A 24829-nucleotide genomic window follows, 5' to 3' on the forward strand; every position below is an offset into this window, starting at 1 on the left:
TCTTTTCCTCCATCATATTTTCCTTCCCACAAACTCGCTGGTTCAGAAACGAGTGGAGATGGAGTCGAGAGCTGTATTGATGTTTCGCAGAACAACTTTTATCTTTCATCATTGATATTTTTCATATCATATCTTAGTTTTGTGAACAGGTTGTTTCAAGTAGGTTCATGTGAGTCAGCGTGAAGACTTTGAAAGTTTAGTACATGTTGTACTTTATGCTGTGTGTGGTATCGTCTACAAATTAAAGTGGATAGTCTCCATTTCATAGTGTGCATATAAGCAGTACATTTCTATGTGTTTGTTAATAACAACACATGTTGAATCCTTTATGATCAGATGAAGCTGAGAAAAGCAAAAATCAACAAAGGTAGACTTATTATTTTGTCATGTCATCTCTATATGTCTCTTGGCTGGTAAGTTAACAGGCTTTTCAAGTAAGATAAAATCTGATGAGAGAAAGAAATCATCAAAATATTGAATCTAACATCTCACGACAATGTGTACATTTTACAAGTTGGCTAAATCGTATGAATACATACAAAGTTAATCATGCAAAAACGTATGATTATCATAAACAAAAGCAATAACGAAACTCCACCCCTAATCCCAGCGTCACAGAAAAATCGTACAAAAATGCACGAATGCGGTCGTACAAATTAATACGAATGAGCCACCTTGTAAATACATATGAATTGCCATGAGATAGCGTTGTAACATAATTTATATAATTAAAAAACTGCCATGCTTTGTTGTTCTTTTCCTTTTCTGTTTTTTTTTTGTTTCTATTTCATGTGAAGCTGCGTTGGTACTATAGGCACTATAGAAGTAAAATTGAATTAAATAATAGATAAAGCACACAGTAATAAAGCGTAAGACATATGTTGAGAAATTTAAGCAATAACAAATGAGACCCTGAACCACAAACCAGTCATAAGTAGCATGGGTATATGTGTAGCAAAAGTCACACTGTAAAAAAACTTTGCTGCCTTACATTTTTTTGTTGAATTAACTTAGATTTACAAGTCATGTCAACTTACTATTCTTTATCTTGACAAGAGATTAGTTGCTACAACTTATAAAATGAAATTGACTTTTTAAAACTATATTTTACTCACCTGTAGTTAAAACAACTAATCTCTAGCCATGTAAATAATAGTAAGTTGAAAAGACTCGTTGATTCAACAAAAAATTTAAGGCAGCAAATACTTTTTTTAAAGTGCAACAATAAATTGTATGGGTCAAAATGATTAGGATATTAAGCTAGGATCATGTTCCATGAAGATATTTGGTAAATTTCTATCCGTAAATATACCAAAAATGTATCATTAATAATATGTGTGGCTAAAAACTTCATTTGGACAACTTTGGACAAAGGGGATTTACCCAATATTTAGATTTTTTTGTACCCTAAGATTCCAGATTTTCATATAGTTGTATCTCGACCAAATGAAGAGTTTGGTTCCAAAATGCAATAAATCCATTTTGACAAATTTGGGTAAAAACGTGTTTTATATACCAAGAAAGTGACAAGATGAAAACCACTATTTTCTGTAACAAACTTTCACATAGCATCTTTAAGTTATGAAAACATAAAAAAATTAAATCCATAACTTGATTTTCAAAGATATATTATAAAAACGGATTATTTTTTTCCACAAAATGCAATAAATCCATGACAAGTTTTTTTCAAAATGATATAAATCTATTAAATCAATATAAATGTGCATTCATCTTTACCATGACATATTCAGTTAGTTGACTAGTTGTACACACTGATTAAAAATATAAACATTAATGTCATTAATCAAAACACTTACTTTGTGATATTAAGAACACTGTCATTGCTGCGGTTAAAGTAGACGTCGTCGCTTAACGTTTTTTACAGCGATCCGCTGTAAAATGTTTTGGTACTGCTTGATTTTCGTTGACTTGATATTTAAAATATGGAAAGTTTTTCATAAGATCCCCTGGGGGTCAATGTCTTATCATGACAGAAACTTGATGCTGTCGGCCCGGGCAAACAAGCACCCGTCTCCCGAGTGCCTCTTGCGCAAATTATTACATGTTGATGGCTTACGTATAATTTCCGTCACAAAAAACATCACAGGTTTATCAATGTTATTAAAGTATTATTATGTTTTTGTTTGTTTGTTGATTACGAAGTACAGAGAAGATGAGGATAACTAGGATTCTGTGTACTCAGCGCGCTGCCATTGTTTGTTTACATTGCGTGGAATGGTGCGCTGTAATCTGTGGAGCGGATTTATGGCATTCTGTAGAAAAGGGGGAGTGGCGTTTATTGCATTTTGGGAAAAAAGATGGCAGAATAACACGGCGGATATTGGATTTTGCGTAGAATTAAGTATTTACCTTTAAATACTGACCTGATATAATACTGATTCTGGCAGTAACTCATTTTTTTTTCAAAAATGGCGTTTATCGCGTTTTGGAACCAAACTCTTTAAAGATTGTCCTATTCTAACAAACCATACATCAACCTTATTTATTCAGCTTTGAGATAATGTATATATCCTTATGACTGGTTTTGTGGTCCAGGATCACATATATGACCATCTCTTTGGCCTTGTACTGTACATACATAAATCGTATATGAATCTGATACATGCATTCGCGTCTGCAATGTAAGCCGAAACGTCTGATATTCCTATGTCAGGATGCGTCATACGTCATCGACAAAATACGTTGGCAAATGACCAACTAAGATTGACACCACATACAGTCACATGACCTTTTTGAGCAGAGCAATGGAGGACGGCAGCTCCACTTACTTGGAGTAATGCTGAAGTTTTATGTCTTGTTATAGACATAAAATTGTATAGTCTAGTTTTTAAACATTGGATAATCATTTCATTTGCGTGCATTGCGTATTGCGCCATTTTACTTCCTCTGTGGCTGGATCAATATGAGTCGCTTTGAAAAAATGATAGTCAAATGAAGAGTTTGGTTCCAAAACGCGATAAAAGCCATTTTTGAAAAAAATGAGTTACTGCCAAAATCAGTATTATATCAGGTCAGTAGTTAAAAGTAAATTCTTAATTTTACGCAAAATCCAATATCCGCCGTGTTATTCTTAATATAACAAAGTAAGTGTTTTGGTTAATGCCATTAATGTTTATTTTTAATCATTGTATACCACTAGTCAACTAAATAAATATAAAATGGTAAAGATGAATGCACATTTATACATTGATTTAATAGATTTATAGCATTTTGAAATAAAAAACTGTCATGGATTTATTGCATTTTGTGGAAAAAAGAATTAGTTTTTATAATAAATCTTTGAAAATCAAGTTATGGATTTGAATTTTTTATGTTTTTATAACCTAAAGATGCTATGTGAAAGTTTGTAACAGAAAATAGTGGTTTTCATCTTGTCACTTTCTTGGTATAGAAAACACGTTTTTACCGAAATTTGTCAAAATGGATTTATTGCGTTTTGGAACCAAACTCTTCAAATATAGTCAACAAATCAGAATTATTCATCAAGACATCCATCTAATTAATGAGATTGGGAGTAGTGTTGGGCGATATGCCCTATTTTCAGATCGTCCTATCGTCAGCCTGTGAGATCGACGATACACAATATTATCGGGGGGGCGTGGCAGTAGTTTACTCTTTTTTTATTTGTTAATTTTTACTCATTATAACAAGTCACTTGATGGAAAAAAAAACAAGACCGTAACACCGTCATGACCGCAACCTTCTTAAAACTGATACCATTAAAGCGAGTGCGTCATTAAAACCCTATCATGATTACTTAATAACTGTAAAAACATGTATCTGCGCACGCACACACACGTGCGTGCACATACAAACAATTCAATGCATTGGTTTAGTGCTGTTGCAGAAGACTACACGTGTCAAGCAGTGGTGCTCTCATGAGGTGCCTTTTTAAACGCATCGGTCCAGCGGAACGCGATCATATTTTAAACACAATCATATATTAAACACGAGGGACGTGTTGCTACAACTCATTGAAATGCATATCATAAACAGGATTAATACCTAGTGATCTGACTTCGGACAGAGCGCAGCTTTCTGCACGTACGCGAGAGTGAGAGAGAGGCGCTAATATGCAGCGGGTCATATTTTAAACAAAAAGTAAAGTTTGCCTCAGCTCGCATGAAACGCATTAAACTGAACAAAAACATGAGGATTACTACTTTAGTTTATGTTTAGACTTCGGACACACGCGAGAGCGCGTGCACGCGAGACAGAGAGAAGCGCAGCTGCTCATGACACGGCGCGCTGGATTTAGTGGTAGAAGGAGACCAAGACGCGCGCATTAAGTGCAGGTACGTGCAAGAAGGAATTCTCTCTTTACAAGCTCTCCACGTAAAGTGAAGCCCACAAACCCTCATGTGAGGAAAAGCATGCATTGTGTTAATATAAAACTATGATGATGATAATAATAATAATAATAACCATTCGCCAACTATCGTCATGACTATCCCCATGAAAGCCTGCCATTGGCGATATGTCTGAAGATCGTCGATACACGATACTCTCGTCTATCGGCACAACCCTAATTGGGAGCATCAACTTCATAGATTTTAATCTTTGACATGACCTTACTTAGGCAATATTAAAGAGCACCTATTGTCCAATTCACGATTTTTACATTTCCTTTGGTGTCTAAGTGTGTATTAGTGCATGTTAACGATATGCAAAAGGTACAAACCCCAAAATAAACGATGATGCGAGTTACCGTCTTCAACATAAATTTCTTTTCTTGGATTACAAAAAACACGAATTGTAGGCAACAGTTTCCTGTGATTGGTGATGTAGACCAGGCCGACATTATTATAATTCATCCCGCTTCGGACTGTAAGTTGACTCCTATTAGCATTGCTTTGTGAGCAAATCTTTCAAACATGGTAAGGAGCGTCACATTTCCGGCTGACATCAGAGGCATTCAGGCCAATCACAACGTACAGATTAGCTGGCCAATCAGGGACACAGCACTTTTCAGATCGATGAGTTTTTTACAAAATGTGCATTTCAGGAAGACCGAGATCTGGAGCTACAAAAATGTACGGTATGTGGAAAATAATGTGTTTGTTGAACCATAAACCATGCAAACACATTGTATTACACACAAAATAACGCTGTTTTTTAGCAATAATTGGTAGGTTGGTTTTGTGTAGACAAAAATGACATGAGCTGGGTTTTCACAGACTGTGTCACGTTTTTCAAAAATAAGATTTATTCATTCAGAGAGTTGCAATAAATTTGCCAAATTACAGTACTTCTTTTGTCTTTACCCTACTATTTTTCTAGTCATTTTTTCACATTCTTTTGTAGTAAACTCGTGTGTGTGCGCATGATGTTGTAATACTAAAATAAAAATAAAATAAAAAAACAAGCCCATAATATTTGTTGAAACTCTCAATGCATTAAAGACAGAGATGCTTAATGTACAAAGTTGCTAATGCATTGCTCTGTAAGGGCAAGTTGTTTCATGGAGTAATGTATGTGTAGTACAGGAGGGGCATTTTACACACACACACACACACACACACACACACACACACACACACACACACACACACACACACACACACACACACACACACACACACACACACACACAGAGTCTGATTTTCAATTATCCTCATACCCACTGGTGAGGAGTAGAGGAGGTTCTGCTCCAACGCTTTTCCAAAATGGTCTTCCAGACCCCCATTTTTCAAACAGAATACCATTTTATTAAAAGCATTTGTAGCGTGGAGATCAAAACAATATGTTTGGACTTCAACAGACAGGATCATTTGAATAGACTCTTATTGGACAGTGTGATCGCATTAGTATTCATAGCTATCAGTTCATGAAGTGCTGTTCTACCACACTGCCTTTTAATATTTGGATGAACTCTTATATGTACAACATCAGTTTTAGCTTGTGCATACAGTACGTGAAAGTAAAAAAATATACATCTGCAGTTTTGCCTTTAATAATCATTTATACTGTAATGTGGCTAATTCACTCCAGTGTTTGTTGAATTTCAACAAAAGCAAACCTCAGGAGTGACATAAAGTTGCCAAAAAATCAGGGGTATTTCATAATTGTTGCTAAAATACATGTAAAACATTATTAATGTGTTGTTTAAAGGGGACACATCACTAAAAACTGAGTTAAAGTGCTATAACTGGGTCCCCAGTGCTTCTATCAACCTAGGAAATGTAATAAAGAACAACCCAGTAACTTAATTTGGGAAACCATTCTCTGCAAGCATGTGAAAAAAATAGGTAATTGAAATTTGGCTCCCCATGTGATGTCAGAAGGGGATCTTATTATAATAATACCGCCCCTTAATCTGCACTATCCAAGTGCAGAGATCAACTCAATCAATTTTTCGATCAATTTTTGCTTACACCTACAAAGTGGCAATTTTAACATGCTATAATAAATGATCTGTATGGTATTTTGAGCTAGAACTTCACATACGTACTCTAAGGACACCAAAAACTTATTTGGCATTTTTAAAAAGTCTTGTGAAATGTCCACTTTAAAAAGTATATAAACTTGTTTTCTATGGAAAGAAATCAGACTCAATATTATTAACAAATACATGCACAGTTATCTGTGAACTGGATGCATGTTACAAATGTATTTACTATCCACGAACAAATGTCTTTAGATTTGAATATGTGAAATTCAGAATTTGAATGAACGTGTATCGATTTGTACAAATGTACAAATACACATGTTTTATTGTGTATTCAAATATCATAATTCGCGCGTGCAAAAAGGGAGATGTGCATTTGTGGATCAGGTGACACGCGTGCATTAATCCCGTTCTGTTCATTTGTATATTGAGACTTTCATTTCGCTGTTTAAAGCATTTTATGAGCCAAATACAAACAACTATCAATGAATGAACTAAAATATGTCTTTGATTTTGTGTCTGCGAATTTTAATATTTACGTGAATGTGCATCGATTTGTACAAACAGAGACATATTTGTGAATTCAGTTGGCATATTTCGTATCATTATTTCACAATTTGTGCACGCAAAAAAGAGGATGCGCATTTGTGGATCAGGCGACGCGCGTGCATTAATCCTGTTCTGTTCATACGAGTTTTGAGACTTAAGTTGCGTGGTTTGCATTGAAAGATCCACGAGCACAGATGTGCTATGAAAACAGTCACCACTAGGTGTCAGTCTAACAGGGTTTCACACATGGCGGTGAATTCTGTTTTCTGTGTTTCCCTTTAGTCTGGTGTTTTTATAGCATTACGTTTATTATCTATATATATATTAAATGTTTTAATGGCTTGGCTACTGAGATGTGTTTGTGTGTGCATGTATGTAATGTATCTTTATTGTCCTTTAATGGTAAGTCAATTATTTTTACAGTATAATTCACTTCATTTTAAAAAGTAATACTTTCATGTATTAAACTATACCATTTATTAAATATTTCATAATTTTCCTATTTTCTATTATTTCTTTTTACCTTATATATATAGCCTACGTGTTTGTTCTACAATTATTGTGTTACATGCATAAAAATTAATATGCCCCAGCCTGTTTATATATAAATAACACTTCACATCATGGGTTTGTGCTATATTTATTAAGAATGTCCACATAATAATTATTAAAACAATTTTATTAAAACAGGTTATAAATAATACCAAAATAGAAAACTGGGGAAAGTATGAAATATTTAATAAACTGTATTATATAATACGTTAAATTATTGGTTTTTTTTTTAGTATAAACCATTCAAATCTTTAGTCTTTATAAATATATAAAAACATACCGTGATAAAAACGCTACACTAAAGGGAAGGGAACAGACTTTGACAGAACACCTGAAATCAGTTGCTTTGGACCTACTACTTAACGCAATCCTGTATTACCGCACTGACAAGCCAACCGCATGAATGCAACCACGGCGCTTTTTACATTGAATTAATGAAACTAGCTATGACCTTCTTGTTTTTCACATCATACATGTATAATGAAGGCCAAATAAATTGGTAAGAGGTCATTTCGTTAAATCACAGGCTACAGCCAGGGCTGGATTGTCAATATTGGGCGAGTAAGGGGGTCACCAAGGTCTCCAGACTGCGGCCAAAACGTTTTTACAAGTACTCGAGCATGTGCGGGCACTACGGAATGCACGATCGGGTTTTAACCGCTCAATTGCATGACGCGTAATCGCGTATATCGTTTTATGTCACCATGCGCTCGGTTGATTTTACCGATGGATCTACGCAGCCCTGGTACAGTTAACACATCGCACTCAGAACCGCGCCGGTTAAACATTACAGCGATGAGAGATAAAGAGAGCCGGACAACTTTTAGCCTACATTAACACTAAAAACATTATAGACGAGAATAAAGGTCTACATCAGTGCCCAAGGAAAACTAGATAAAAGATGAGAAACGTGTAAAGGATACAAGCATGTAAACTGCTGCCCTGCCACTCATCTCATTAAAGTATGCTATAGATATAACTTATTGTAGCCTATATGTAGCCTATCTTATGCCTAGTTAAGGGGGTTGTATGAATCTTTGATTCATAACTTCCTATTCTGAAAGTTTCATTAATTGTGCATAATGATGACATGTGCAGCAACTGCATAGTTAAGTCTATTTAGTATTTTTCAGTAATGCAGTTATTTTGGGAAAAAGTCAAAATATTGCATTGTAGGCTAATTTAAGGTGTGCCCTAAATTTTTTGCTAGCGCTCCTAAAATTTTCAGTCAGGGGCTACATTGCTCCTAATAACAAAAACGTTAGTCTGGAGCCCTGAATGACTAGTTTAAAATAATAAATAAATAAATAAAATATATTGGGGGGGGGGCACTTCACTGTGTTAATCCGGGCCTGGCTACAGTGAATGCGTGAGAAAGTGAAACTGAGATAATAGAATGATAGCGTCGTCTGCAGATTGACTGCAGATGCAGTATTAAAGATTAAAATAACTTTAACTGATCAACACAAATATAAAATGCCATAATATAATTGACGTTTTTTACCAGCATTTAAACCTTTATAGTTTTTTCTTTGTGTATCTGCAACATCCGCCCGTGGATGAGGAAGCTGCAGCCAATGTCGTTGGCTTTTTTCTTTATAGTGAACTGACTCAACACTTGACTCTTACCTGGGCATTTAGATATTCAAGTTTTCATTTTTAATTTCTGGGTGAAACATTTTAAGCATGATGATCATCTGTCGACTCGACAGTTTCAGCACGTCCTTGCGGAGAGACTTTAACGTCTTTTTGTTCACTCCCCATGAGCTGAACGATTTTATTTTGTACTTTTTTATATATATTTTCAACATATATTCAAGAAACACACATGATATAATGTAAGTTGTTATAGATAGAATAAGCTTGTTCTGAAATGATGACAAAATCTAAATGACTGAAAATGATCTTGAAATGATCCATCTTAATTTAGCCAAAATACTGATTCATTCGTTTTCATACTTTATAGATAAACATTAATTTATCTAATCAACCTATTATCATCAAATGCGTATGAATAGCAATCAGTGTGATTATCGTGCAATACATAGCCTACGCCAAATTCCATTTTGCGTGCATATATGCTAGTCCTTCCCGTTCACTTAAATGGCGCATCGTTTGGTGTAGTTGTTTTTTTGTCTGTTTTTTAAACCATTGCCGATTGGGTTTGGATATCATTTTATTTTACAAAAACTTACTCTAACCCCAAACCCAAGAGACAATGGTAAAAAACAAATGAGAAACCAATTATTAAAAAACACGAATAGATGAGCCACAAGGGAACAGGAAGGACTTGCGTAACATATTCACTCAAAATTGTAATTTTATGTAGCCTATGTATTGCACGATAATCAAACTGCGTGTTATTTGTACGCATTTCATGAGAATACTAATATATTATTGAAAATGGCCTAATTTAATATACAGTGCTTGTGTATTGCATTCGTTTTGTACATTTACAGCGCAGTGTTCTGTATACCGATGCTCTGAAAATTTGCACTTAACAAGCCTAAACAATGTTCTTTAATTTATTTATGTATTTTTGTTTAAATGTAGCTGTAGTAGCTTGTGTTGATGATGTTTCTTCTCATAAGGGTTAAGGCATAGCACCCAACTTCTAGTGTACCTCGTTGTTCTGGATTTAAATTATATTTTTAGTAAATAAAGGCCGTAAAATTGCATACAGCGCCACGCAAAATCACCGCAAGGGAAAGTCCGACACCGCTACAAAACTAGTTCAGTGACATTATTTGTAATTTAATCAGTAATTTGATTTAGGAGCTTAATAAAAAAACGTTACCGTGTGTGTAATGTACTGTCACTCAGATCAGGATCCTTAAGTATTACTGCCTTTCCTGATCTGGGTGACAGTACATTACATTTTTATTAGAGTATACATACAATAATCCAATAAACAGTCGGGATATATAAATCCAAGTAAAGATAGGCAAAGAAACACTCAGCAACGTATGGCAAAGCAAGACTTCGCACCGAACAGGTTTGGTGAGATCTAAATGAAGATCTAAATGAAATAAATAAAGTCCACCAAATGAAGAACAGGCGATGCGCGCAATCAGTCTCAGGTACGGGCCGATGGGAAATTTAGTAAATGTTAATATTCGGGCGAGTAATCCCTCTGACGACCCAAAGACGAAGCCTGAGGAGCGCTTTTAACAACAGGCAACAGACTTTTTACAATTTATATCATACTACGTTTATAAATCATGTTTTCGTTCATAATTTATGAACCGATCAGCAGTTCAGCACTTCAAAGTGTGTATAAGTACTTTGTTAATACAATATTCTATAAGTGCTTAAATATAGGCTATTATTCACATAACCTTAAATAACGTATAATCTGATTTAGGATCTTAATTAAATTTAGACTCCTATATCAGATTATACATTGTTTGGCGTTGGGGATAACAGCATACTGTAGGTCCTAAGCAAAGCAACTGATTTCTGGTGTTCTGTCAAAGTCTGTTCCCTTCCCTTTAGTGTAGCGTTTTTATCACGGTATGTTTTTATATATTTATAAAGACTAAAGATTTGAATGGTTTATACAAAAAAAAAAAAATTTAACGTATTATATAATACAGTTTATTAAATATTTCATACTTTCCCCAGTTTTCTATTTTGGTATTATTTATAACCTGTTTTAATAAAATTGTTTTAATAATTATTATGTGGACATTCTTAATAAATATAGCACAAACCCATGATGTGAAGTGTTATTTATATATAAACAGGCTGGGGCATATTAATTTTTATGCATGTAACACAATAATTGTAGAACAAACACGTAGGCTATATATATAAGGTAAAAAGAAATAATAGAAAATAGGAAAATTATGAAATATTTAATAAATGGTATAGTTTAATACATGAAAGTATTACTTTTTAAAATGAAGTGAATTATACTGTAAAAATAATTGACTTACCATTAAAGGACAATAAAGATACATTACATACATGCACACACAAACACATCTCAGTAGCCAAGCCATTAAAACATTTAATATATATATAGATAATAAACGTAATGCTATAAAAACACCAGACTAAAGGGAAACACAGAAAACAGAATTCACCGCCATGTGTGAAACCCTGTTAGACTGACACCTAGTGGTGACTGTTTTCATAGCACATCTGTGCTCGTGGATCTTTCAATGCAAACCACGCAACTTAAGTCTCAAAACTCGTATGAACAGAACAGGATTAATGCACGCGCGTCGCCTGATCCACGGGTGCGCATCCTCTTTTTTGCGTGCACAGATTGTGAAATAATGATACGAAATATGCCAACTGAATTCACAAATATGTCTCTGTTTGTACAAATCGATGCACATTCACGTAGGTATTGGAATTCGCGGACACAGAGTCAAGGACATATTTTGGTTCGTTCATTGATGGTTGTTTGTATTTGGCTCATAAAATGCTTTAAACAGCGAAATGAAAGTCTCAATATACAAATGAACAGAACGGGATTAATGCACGCGTGTCACCTGATCCACAAATGCACATCTCCCTTTTTGCACGCGCGAATTATGATATTTGAATACACAATAAAACATGTGTATTTGTACATTTGTACAAATCGATACACGTTCATTCAAATTCTGAATTTCACATATTCAAATCTAAAGACATTTGTTCGTGGATAGTAAATACATTTGTAACATGCATCCAGTTCACAGATAACTGTGCATGTATTTGTTAATAATATTGAGTCTGATTTCTTTCCATAGTTTTCTTTGCAGTATTCAAGATCTGAAAAGATCCGGTTTCAGTATTCAAATAAATGCAAATAAAAACATTACATTTATTAGGAATTTGGCAGAAATGACATCGGTATAGTTGACAGAATGAAAATTTTTTTTTACTTAAACACATACCTTTAAAATACAGTATTACATTTAGAAAAACTGAAAATAATCTTGAAGTTAGTTTTTTCCATGGCATAATACAATTAAAATGTTTTGGGGTACATACTCTACTGTAGCAATTTCGGATTTGGGATCTTAAAGGGATAGTTCGGCCAAAAATTATATTAAATAGGGCTGTGTTGAAAAAATCGATTTACCGATTCTGAATCGATTTTCATGTTTATTTCTAAAGATCGATCTGTAAGTTTAATAACTTAAACTTGCCGTGTCATTGAATTCACGCATGCGCGCGAGGTGGAAGGACATTAAAACAACGAACATAGCGGTCAGTAACTTTAAGCAAGCGGTTGTTTTGAAAACTCTAGAAACGCTCAAAGCTGCGATCTATATGTAAAATAATCCACTCATAACAAATGAACAAATTATTTGTGTAATTGTTATAATAAGCGCCATGCAGTGAATCCACCGCGGGTCTCCAGCGAAACTCTCCCTCTCTCTGTGCTCATGCAGCCGGTCTCTGACGGGCAGAGGTTTCTTAAGGCGCACGCAACGGGTCGCCAAATAAAGAGTTCTTCTCGCACATAATGCTAATAGTTGTAAAGTTTTCTGAACTTTAAGCAAGCTAAGACAAAACTCGTGTTTATACTACGTGCGCTGCTCGAGCGATGTAGTTTGACGCCTAATTCGCTTATAGTACAAACATCTTTGATCAGAAAGACGAGAAAGAGACGCAAATGTTAATGTGTAATAGAAAGTAAAGAGCGTCAAGACCTTAAAACAGACTTCATCACATCATAGCACCCGTCATAATATCTATATAGAGCTCTGTCTCTCATATACAGGTATTTATCCTGTCTGTAGGTTTGTGCATATATTTATACCTGTTCATTTTACATACTGCCTATTTTTAATGTAATGTATGCATAAATACAAAATATAATACATACTATAGCTTCAATAGTCTATAAAATTAATAACTCAATTAAAAACAAAATTCTGTCTATCAAGACTTAATCTTATGTTATCCTCTGGGCATTTTCACTTTAACATTATTTACTTTAAATTGTCCATATTTTAAAACTGTGGTGAGCAGTTAAAAGCTATAGTGAGTGGCAAATAACTGCAGATTTTTATAATCCAAAAACAATATAAACTGAAAAACATGTATACCATGAAATATAACGTTACCATGAAATAAAATGACTCATTCCGTGAAATAGATTTTTGGTCAATCCGCCCACCCCTATCTGGGACCATTTCTGGCTTTTTTTTAAAAACACTTATCTAAATCTCGAAGATCGGATCGAATCGAATCGAACAATGATAATCGATTCAAGATCTTGAGAATCCGAATCAAATCGATTCTTGAAATTTGAATCGAAACCCAGCCCTAATATTAAACCCATGATTTACTCACCCCGAAGCCGTCCAAGATGCATATGTCCATCAGTTATTTTAGAAAATGCTCTAGATCCTTCAGCCAATCAAATGCGAAGCCATGGGGTCCACGACCTTCAAGTCCAAAAAGTGCGCATCCATCCTTCACAAAACAAATCCAAACAGCTCCACGATGACAAACAAAGTCCCTCTGAGGGCAATCCGCACAGCTTCGCCGTAGAAATATTTACATTTAAAACTAAAATAACTCGCACCCGGTAATGCCGCCATCCCAGTCGCGTCCACATTCAAGATCAAAGCTTTATGCAGTGTACGGAGGTTTCTCTGCTGCTGCTCTGTGCCCCCGCCCTCCGAATTTATCATACGTCACTAAGAAAAGTGCGTACATGTACACTACGCTAATACTCTCTCCTGAATACAGAGGAGTCTAAGATGGCGGCACTACCGGATGCGAGTTATTTTGGTTTATAAAGTTTTAAATATGGATACTTCTACAACAGCACCGCGCGGACCACCCTCAGAAGACCCCTATTCACCATCCTGGAGCCGTTTGGATTTATTTTGTGAAGGATGGATGCACATTTTTTGGACTTGAGGTCGTGGACCCCGTAACTTCACATTTAATTAACTGGAAGATCCAAAACATTTTCCAAAACAACTGAAAATGTGTCCGTCCGAAAAACGATGGACATATGCATCTCGGACAGCCTGGGGGGTGAGCAAATCATGTGTCCAATATCATTTTTGGCCGAACTATCCCTTTAATTGTTTATGTTATATTACATTATAAATAAAATTAGTTTAATGTCATTACATTGTAATGCAGTTGAAGGCATGGAAAGTTTTTTTCCATAAACTATTTTTGTTATGCTGGTTGAAAATCTCTTCAAGTAAATTCGTCTAAATGTATTTATGTAAATATTTATCTTTTCTGTCAAACAATGTATTTGCATACCTCCGTGCCGAGGCAGACAATCTCCCGTTTTGGCATACAGATATGGGATATATACAAAAGTAAAGAATACCTATGAAAGATAATGAGATCACACGGGGTGTGATCCTGATTCCCCCTTCATGACAGAATGTAAGTTCAAAACTTGTTCAACAAAAAATCAACCATCATCCTCAAACACCAAAACAAGAGGCTTGACATTTTTGTGCAGAGAGCGCACTTGTAGCATTTTTGCCACAGATTAATTTTTAAGTTGAAGGTAGAGTGCTTAGACAGACAGTAGACTATTGTTAATAGATGAAGGGCATCCTATTTAGGTTGTTTTAACTCTATTGGGACGAGTGAAATATGGATTACAGTCTACATGTCCAGACAGTCTCGACGGTTGTGATCAAGATTAAACTTGCTATTTTAATTTGAGGTTCGAAAGCTATTTACGCATTCATGAAATTGCTAATGAGACACTGACAACATCAGCACAATTGCTTGCTTGTTTTTAGATAACATCACAAATACATCAGTGGTTTGTTAATGTGTTCAAGACCAAAATGAGAATGAGCATTTCACACAATGTAAAAGTAAACATAAGGCAAAAAGTTATATATATATATATATATACACATATTAAACCGAAGCGAAAATGGTAAGAAAATAGGACAAAACAGTTGAGTAACCAATCCGTGAGAATGCCACGGAAAAAGACAGTCCGAAGCAGGGCCACGGAAAAATGCGGAGATCCGTGAGAATGCCACGGAAAAGTGAGCACAAAATTCTGTGACTATGCCACGGAAATTCGTGAGATCAGGTTGCCGTGAGGGTTTTGAAAGCATAAAGGTTCTCATCTCACCATATCCACAGGTACAAAGTCTTCTTATACAATTAATCCATGGGGTAACACATTTAAAACTAGATGCTAAAAGGAAAACATGTTACTTACCAGGCTACAGGTGAAGCTGCTCTTTACGCTTTCTAACGTCTCATAATTGGTCCTCATTTATGTCCAAGAGACTCTGTAATAATCTTTTACATTTGAATCCTTTAATTTTTCATATTTAAAAACATTTGTGTGCTGCTACGCATCCATGTATGTGATAAGCAAACACGCGCTGTCGTCCTGTTTGGAGCCAATTACTATCATCTCCTTAAATAACAAAAACAATATTGCGCCAATGACTTTAGACCAGGTTTTAGTTGGTCAATAGCGTAGTCTATTTTAGTTGCCTCAAAATACAACCTGCCAACAATGCGCCTGAACACACCTCGTTTTCAGACCAGAACGCGCATGGGTGCAAATTAGGCGCAAATGAATTTGATATGGTTGAAACTGGCAAAATACACTTTTTTTGGTGTATGAGAGCCCTAAGAAGCAATGTTGCTGTAAAATATGAACAACGAATGAAAAAAAAACAATACAGCATCCATGCTCCTGAATGGCAGAAAGAAAAACGTGATGCAGGCATAAACGAGACTTCCTATTGAAAAACATTACATTGAAAGTCATAAATACGTGTCCATAAAGATGAAATAATACATTGTAAATTTTGTGACTCTAGCACAAACAGCTGTGTGACTGAAATATACATTACAACATACCGTACATGTGATATTACCATATGGAAAGCTTAAAAAACACGGCAGTCCTGTGTGTTTGATCCACCTTTAGCTTCTCTTTAGAAACTGTACAACTTTACCGCCTCTCGTATATATGACGTATGTTCATTTTTTTGCAAGAGCTTTATCGAAAAGCATCCTGCTTAATTATTTAATGTGAATGATTTATACATTATAATATTTTTGTTAAGAGGACTTTTATAGATGCCACCCAAAGCCATAAGCAAGAGCGTCCACATTGCTGTCCATATTGTTGTGTGGCATGTCAAGTTGTAATGTTTATGTTTATAAGGATTAGGCAGAACAGCAGTCGAAATCCTGACTGACAGCCCAATTGGTGCTTGAGGGACTTATTCGGAGGAAAGCTTCGTCTGCATGCGCTTGTGAATCACGTTTGGTTTTGTAAGGTAGGGCTTAACGCTGACGGTGGGCGTTATGAGGGCGTAAGTTCATACAGGTCACAAACAGCTCGATCAAATCACGTTTCGGTTAAAACAGCGAGGAATGTGAGGTTTAACAATGTAGGACGTTTGGGGGCTGGCGGTACATGGAAGCTGTAGATGTCAAAAAAGCAGGAGAGTCTTGAAACTTTTATCTCTCCTCTCTCGAATCCCATGACAGATTTTAGGAGCAATTTCTTCGACAGCAGCTCAGCAATCCTTTGTGAATGTTTGACAATGACTGCTGACATCTGCTTTCCACCACTAGTCAAACTTCCATCATACTGCAGTTATCAGGGCAAGAACGAACAAATGCGATCGTGTTTCATTTAACTGATTCAGTGTCACATTTTTCATGTTCCTATAAACACATTCAGCTGAATGTGTGGTGATCTCAATGAGAATGAATCAGTTTTAATAATATGACTTATTTCTTACTGTATACAGTATTTATGATGTGATGAGAGGCAGTGCTATATTGTGCATATAGTTACACTTACAGTATACACACATTTTCAACCCACTATTGGGTCAAAAATGGACATACCCAACCGTTAGGGTAAATTAACCCTGAAAATGTTTTATATTTGTTATAGTTGAATGTTAATTTGGGTTAAAACAAGTGCAACCTAGTGGGTTGGGTTCGTCTCTTTTTGACCCATTTCTTAGAGTATAGTAAACAGTCACATAGTAAATATGTCAAATATGGCAAAATGAGTCGGAATATAAATAATATTTTTGACATTCTTTATTCATAAAAACTTCAAAACAATGTATGATTTATATGATTGCTAGACGATTAGAGATCTTTCTGTGTTTTTGAATCTCTGATTGTGTTTACAGTGTGCGATATAACGTGTTCATGTTTCACGTGTAAAAAACGCAGTATTTTTCACACAATTTACTTATCTCTACACCGCTGTTTTCACTGTTTTCACAGGCTGATGTCTTCCTTGTTCTATGAAGCCCCTTCTTCAGAAATACGTAACGAGTTCTGATTGTGAAGTTTGTTTAGTGTGTTGTGATTCGATAGCAGCTTAGCTTGCCTTTAGCTTAGCTGGTGATTGATGTATTCCTGTGGGCGGAGTTTAGTCAAAAAACTGTACTACTGGCGTCATTAAAGCAGGAAGTAGAGGGCTGTAGTCCCATAGATATGTATAAAGGCTAGATGTGTGGCGGCCATCTTGTTTCAGTCAACTCGCTCACTCGTAGCATTGTGTTTAATGGTGCAGGTACTTTTAAATGGCCATAACTTGCTCAATTTTCGACCGATTTTCAAACGGTTTGGTTTCTTACAAACGTTATTAACGTGGCTATAATTATAGATGCTTTAATATGATTCATAAAAATTATTGGTAACGCTTTAGATTACAGCCCCGAAAGTACTGTGTAAGTACAGTGAATTTACAGCGTATGTCTCTGCAACTATAGTATACCCACGAAGCACGCACGTGTGATCATAAGGGAACAATCTACAATATTTGGGGAATAAAGGGGTAACAACCAGGAAAAATACAAATAATGCAGTAAAGTACTGTGTAAGTACAGCGAATTTACAGCGTATGCTTCTAGTATACTTATGAAGTACGTGCGTGTAATTATAAGGGAACAATTTATAATATTTGGGGAACAAAGGGGCAACAACCAGGAAAAAATACAAATAATATATGCAGTAAATATTTTATAACTAAGGGCTAACTATTTTAATATTACATGATATGTATGACTTATATGCTAAAAACGTGGGAAATTACAAATTATTAATACAGTAAGTAATTCATAACTTCAGACTAACAATTCAAATACAGTCTAAATCAATTTTTTTACCCCTTTGTTTCACATAGTTACAGAGTAAGTATAGCATCTGCGGGCTGTAAATTAAAGTGGCACTTGTTACCCCATTGTTTTTACGTAGTTACAGAGTAAATACAACATCTGCGGGCTGTAAATTAAAGTGCCACTTGTTACCCCCTTGTTTCACGTAGATAAAGAGTAAATACAACATCTGCAGGCTTTAAATTAAAGTGGCACTTGTTACCCCCTTGTTTCATGTAGTTAAAGAGTAAATACAACATCTGCGGGCTGCAAATTAAAGTGGCACTAGTAACCCCTTTGTTCCCAAAATATTATAAATTGTTTCCTTAAAAATACACGTATGTACTTTATAAGTACACTATAATTACAGAAATGTATGCTGTAAATTCGCTGTACTTATGCAGTACTTTACTGCATATAGTATAAGTATTTTTCCTGTTTATTACCCCTTTATTACCCAAATATTACAAATTGTTCCCTTATAATTACACGTACGTACTTCATAAGTAAACTATAATTACAGAAACATACGCTGTACATTCGCTGTACTTACGCAGTACTTTCCGGGCTGTAATCTAAAGCGTAACCAAATTATTAATTAAGTATGCAGTGTCATAGGTACATCTCTGACGTTTATAACAAACCAAAGCGTTTGAAAATCGGTAGAAAATTGAGCAAGTTATGATCATTTAAAAGCACATGCTCCATTAAACGCAATGCTAAGAGTAAGCGAGCGCCCTGTGGTAAGATGGCCGCCACATGCGGACGTTCCACTCAATTGGCCAGCACGCAGGCGAGATATCTAGCCTTTATACATATCTATGTGTAGTCCAAACCGGCCGTTCGCTGTAGGCTTTAAAAGGCGAATTCTGGTCAAGAAAACATATCACCTGGCAGTGAACTTTGAGCTTTATCATTTTACAGGTATTATTTATGCTATTATGACAACATAACACACTATCTAGCGTTAAAAAAATGGGATCAGAAAGAACGAGACCACTAGTTTTGCCTTTAATCATAATTTCTACATTTGGTGAACATTTCAGTTCAGTTTCTGTTGAATTCGTGTATAGTGCACTAATGTTAATGATCTCATACTACAAATACTCCGACGATACTGCAATTCTGGCTCTTCTCAATGATCATACCACCATTGCTGCTTACCACGATACAATATCACACTTCACACACTGGTGCACAGACAACTTTCTCCATCTCAATGTTGAGAAAACAAAAGAACTGGTCTTCAACACACCCAGTCTCAGTCAGATCTCCATTCATGGCAATATCATAGAACAGGTGGAGAAATTCAAATACCTTGGACTCACCCTGGACAATAAGCTCACCTTTGACCATCACATAACAGACATCCAAAAACGCTCACAACAACGTCTGCATGTTTTACGAAAACTCAGCTCACTTTGCATTGCCCCTCGTCTTCTGTTACTTCTGTATATGAACATCATCCAGCCCATTTTGTTATACTGCTCCACTAGTTTTTACACTATGCTGTCAGTCACTAACAAAAACAAACTCAGTAAAATCACACACATAGCTTCAAAAGTAATACATTCCTCTACACCTAACATTTCAGAACTTAATGACAGAGCAAGCCCGCCTTGCTCACTCCATAACAACAGACCCAGAGCACCCCCTCAACTTCACTCTCTTGCCCTCAGGCCGCAGGTATAGGACCCTGACATGGAGAAGGGCTCGTTTCAAAAAGAGCTTTGTACCATCAGCAATCTCAATCCTCAATAAGTTACAAAGCTGAACTTTCACCATCTTGTGTTTTGTTGTTGTTGTTTTTGTGTATATATGTTTGTACTAGCTGCGTGTACTGTATGACAGTTTGTGAAAACAAATTTCCTGTTCACAGGACAATAAACTATCTATCTATCTATCTATCTATAGGCAGGGGCACAGCAAGATGTTTTAGGTTGGGGAGCTGTGTGTATGGCCGTAAGCAGCTATGGCTTCACTGAGGTCTTGACCACTGTAAATATTTAAAGGGACATTCCACTTTTTTAAAAAAAAATATGCTCATTTTCCAGCTCTCCTAGAGTTAAATAGAGATTTTTACCATTTTGGAATCCATTCAGCCGATCTCCAGGTCTGGCGCTACCACGTTTAGCATAGCTTAGCACAATCCATTGAATCTGATTAGACCATTAGCATCACGCTAAAAAATAACCAAAGAGATTCAATATATTTCCTATTTAAAACTTGACTCTTCTGTAGTTACATTGTGTACTAATACCGACAAAAAATTAAAAGTTGTGATTTTCTAGGCAGATATGGTTAGGACTATACTCTCATTCTGGCGTAATAATTAAGGACTTTGCTGCTGTAACACGGCTGCAGCAGGTGTAGTGATATTACGCACTGCCTGAAAATAGTCCCCTTTACTGTTAGACTTAACTGTAATTTCTACAGTTACTTACCACAAAATGCCCTGTAAAATACCATTATTTTCGTTTCCAGTTTATTACTGTGATATGCATTGCATTATGGGTATTAACATTTAATTAACAGTGATTTACTGTATGTTTTGAATTTGCGGTTGACTGCTGTAAAACAACAGCAGTAGTGCTACTGTAGTTGAATAAAATAGTGTTATAAAAACATATAAAATGGAAAAATATAATATATCTATTATGCTTTTAGCAGTGAAGCAAATTTAAAAAATAATGTGAATTGTTTTTCAGCAGTGTAAATAATTTATTGAGAATTGTAGATAGAAACAAGAAAGTGATTATGGATAAATGCTTGACCGTCAGATTTGAATTTGACCTCAAGACTTCAAAACACGCCGTGACGCCAAGATTTCGCTCCTCAGAGTGTCGGGAGAGTGACAGAAGAGGCTACTTGGGGAGTGTAACGAGTAACTTTCATCAAGTGACTCTTTTTTTTTAAACTAGGTTACAGTAAGGGTATTATACTGTAAAATGGAACTGCGGTAAATGCATCATACTGTAAAAAACATGTACAGTTATGGTACTGTAATGGGGCAGTTACAGTAGAGTTACCGCATATATACAATAAAAAGTCTAACAGTATTGGTTAGTTTCAATAGCAGGGTACTATTTTCAGGCGCTGCATTTAAGTTCTGTTATAGACGGTTTCATTGGAAGCACGTGATACACGTCTGGATCCGAACCTTACTTCCGGTTTCGTTATTTTAATGCTCTGACTAGTTGCTAAACTGATCTCTTGAGCAAATGCCTCGTCGAAAATAACAAATGTTTAGGTTTCCTATGTAATCTATGTGTTGTTTTTTTGCTTGTTATATAAACAAACTACGTTTAAAGAACTTTGTTGTTATTTATTCTTAGCGGAGTTTACCGGAAGCTACGTGCAGCCGCTTGTTTATGTTGTTACTGCTGAAACGGTCTATAGGCAACTCTGCAATTTTTTTCAAATTTCCAGTTTATTCACATTAATTGCTATATATTCCCGTTAATTAATTCCCATATATTCCCATGGAAAATTTCCAGCCTTACATGTGATATAATAGCCAGGACCTCTTCTTTCTGTTTACGAAGTAACATAATCATGCAAAAAGGTTCAATTATAAGCATACCGTTGTGAATCAGGGTAACGCAAGGAGGCAGTTTTGAACACAAATATTTGATGTATTTACTCAACTCATTTTCATGTATTTTTAACTTACAAAAGTTTTGGATTGTATCTTGATGAAAAGCAAACAAAAATACAATATTAAGTTAACTATGAAGACGCTAATTTTTGCTTAACCACAAGCCTTAATTCAGGTGATTAAAAGGCAATTGCTTCCACTTTTGCTCAACTTTTAAAACCTGTGTGATTTATCCTCCTCTTGAGGTTTGTAGCATGAGAATGTTAAGCGAGTACAACACAGCAGTCTGGTCATGTATTAAACGCTTGCGTGAATACTCCAGAGTCTTGTTAAAATATGGTTACTGTAATATTCAGATCTACTGGGTCTTCTTACCACACAAGATGGATTAGCCTGCCATAGATGTTTAAAAATAGTCCATAGCACACAGACACAAACACACGAAGATAGACTTTCATTGTCAATGCACAAAGTTTGAGACTGTCTCTATAGAAATTGATTTTAAAAAAAAATGTGTTTGATGGAAAGCCTGTTTTGGACGGGGCTGCACGTGTCTGACAGATCCATGAAATGAAAGATTATGAGATAGAGCTGACATGAATGAGTGAGAGAAGTCATTAAAAGCCTTGCTGGGAATGAATACATTCATATTGTTTTCTTAAGAACTCCATATTAAATTTGATAATGAAATTATTTATTATCTATCTGTCTTTCAGCGTCTTTGTTTCTTTTATCCGTCTGTCTGCCTCATCATACATTCAAACACATGCATTATATTAAGGCTGTCATTTGTTCGTTTTTTAAGTACATTAATAAAAGCAAGAAAGTTGTTTGTGTTGAAGGGTAACAGCAGTTCTTTAACCTCACACATGCACTTTCATGTCTTCCTCTCTCGATAGCGTGTCCATGAGAACTGTGAACCACATTACAGCTTTGAAGTGCAACTGCACCTTCATACATCAAACAGGCTTCAGTGTGTATTAGAAGCACCCGGGCTTCAGATGATAGAGATCCTGCAAGCGCTTTCAAGCTCTCAGGACTTTTAAAGGGACACCGGGATTAAACGCAGAGCTTCCGTATCGGTCCCACAACAACAAAGAGACAGCAGAGGGGATTTGAGAAGGATTGCAAAACTCGATTCGAGCACTTTGTGATGTCATAATAATTACCGGTAGATTGAGGGAGTATGAATTTATTAATTTTTTTGTTAACATTAGTTAAAGGAACAGTATGTAAGAAATTTATATCAATTAATCATAAAATGGCCCTGATATGTCATCACTGAGAACAGTGGTCCGGCCAGGATATTGTAATTTAAAAAGTGGAGTTGCAGCCCTCAACTGATGGTTATTTTGTCATGTTTGTGATTGCAGTACCAGTTTTGGCCACAATCCTACATGCTGCACCCTTAAAGCATTAGCTAACAATGAGCGATACTTCTACAGCATTTATTCATCTTAGGTCATGTTACTTTTAGCATTTACTAATACATTTTCAAAAAAAAATTGTAACTGATAATATGATGTAATGCACACTGCAAAAATATTTTCAAGAAAAAAAATTCTTAGTATTTTTGTCTTGTTTTCAGTAAAAATATCTAAAAATTCTTAAATTAAGATGCTTTTCCTTGATGAGCAAAATGACCCAAGAAAATAAGTCTAGTTTTCAGACCAAAAATATAAAATTTAAGTAATTTTGTGCATAAAACAAGCAAAAAAATCTGCCAATGGGTTAAGCAAATTTTTCTTGAATTTTTCTTGAATTTAGTGTTTAAAGGTCACATATTTTTAGGCTTTCTAGAGTTTTATTTTATGATGTCCTTAAGAATATATATTTGCTGTTTAAGTACCAAAAACAATCTCTATATATTTTTTACAGCTCCTCTTTCAGGAGCTCTGCTAAAAACAGGTCGTTTTGGCATGTAATAAGTAATATTCATGAGCCTCTCTTCTGATTGGCCTGTTGTTTTATGAGTGAAATACGCAGTTGAAATAAAGTTACCCATGGAATTACACTAAGTGTTAGTTTCTGGACACTAAGGGGCAGTTTCCTGGACCAGGATTAGCTTAATCCAGGACTAGGCCTTAGTTTAATTAGGAAATATAACTAGTTTTAACAAACATGCCTTACTAAAAACATTACCTGTGTGCATTTTGAGGTAAAACAAAGGGCACTGATGTATTTTAAGATATGTAAGTGCAAGTTGTTTTCAGTTTGGAGAGATCTTTAAAGTGTTTAAGTCTAGGACTAGTCTAATCCATGTCCGGGAAACCGCCCCTAAATGTTAGGTTAGTAAACCAATAGACAAAGAGACTAAGAGATTTTAACCTTACCAACTCAATAAACAAACAGACACCAAAAGGGCTTGTGTCTGTAACTTAAGAATACAAGCAACGTCTGATTTCCAACAGATATTCTATCAAAACCAGTGGCTACCAAAGACTTCAACGTTACAAAACAACACTTTAGCATCTACCCAGATAGCAAAAAATATCCGCAGGACTTCTTTTTGCCGCCAGCCCTAAGCTGTCGGCTATAGGTGCGTCCCGCTGGCGGGGATGAAACGTTTGCCGCCGAATACGTCACTCCCCTCTCTTGCGATTTGCCGCCGGCATGCAGCCG

General features: G+C 35.6%; 1 protein-coding gene across 1 annotated transcript in view; it reads left to right on the forward strand.

Annotated features, from left to right (window-relative positions):
- Positions 1-24829, forward strand: part of cabp7a (calcium binding protein 7a) — a 68656-nt gene that overhangs the window by 11865 nt on the left and 31962 nt on the right. The window lies entirely within an intron of this gene.

Source organism: Misgurnus anguillicaudatus, chromosome 22, assembly GCF_027580225.2.
Source record: "Misgurnus anguillicaudatus chromosome 22, ASM2758022v2, whole genome shotgun sequence".
Classification (NCBI taxonomy): domain Eukaryota; kingdom Metazoa; phylum Chordata; class Actinopteri; order Cypriniformes; family Cobitidae; genus Misgurnus; species Misgurnus anguillicaudatus.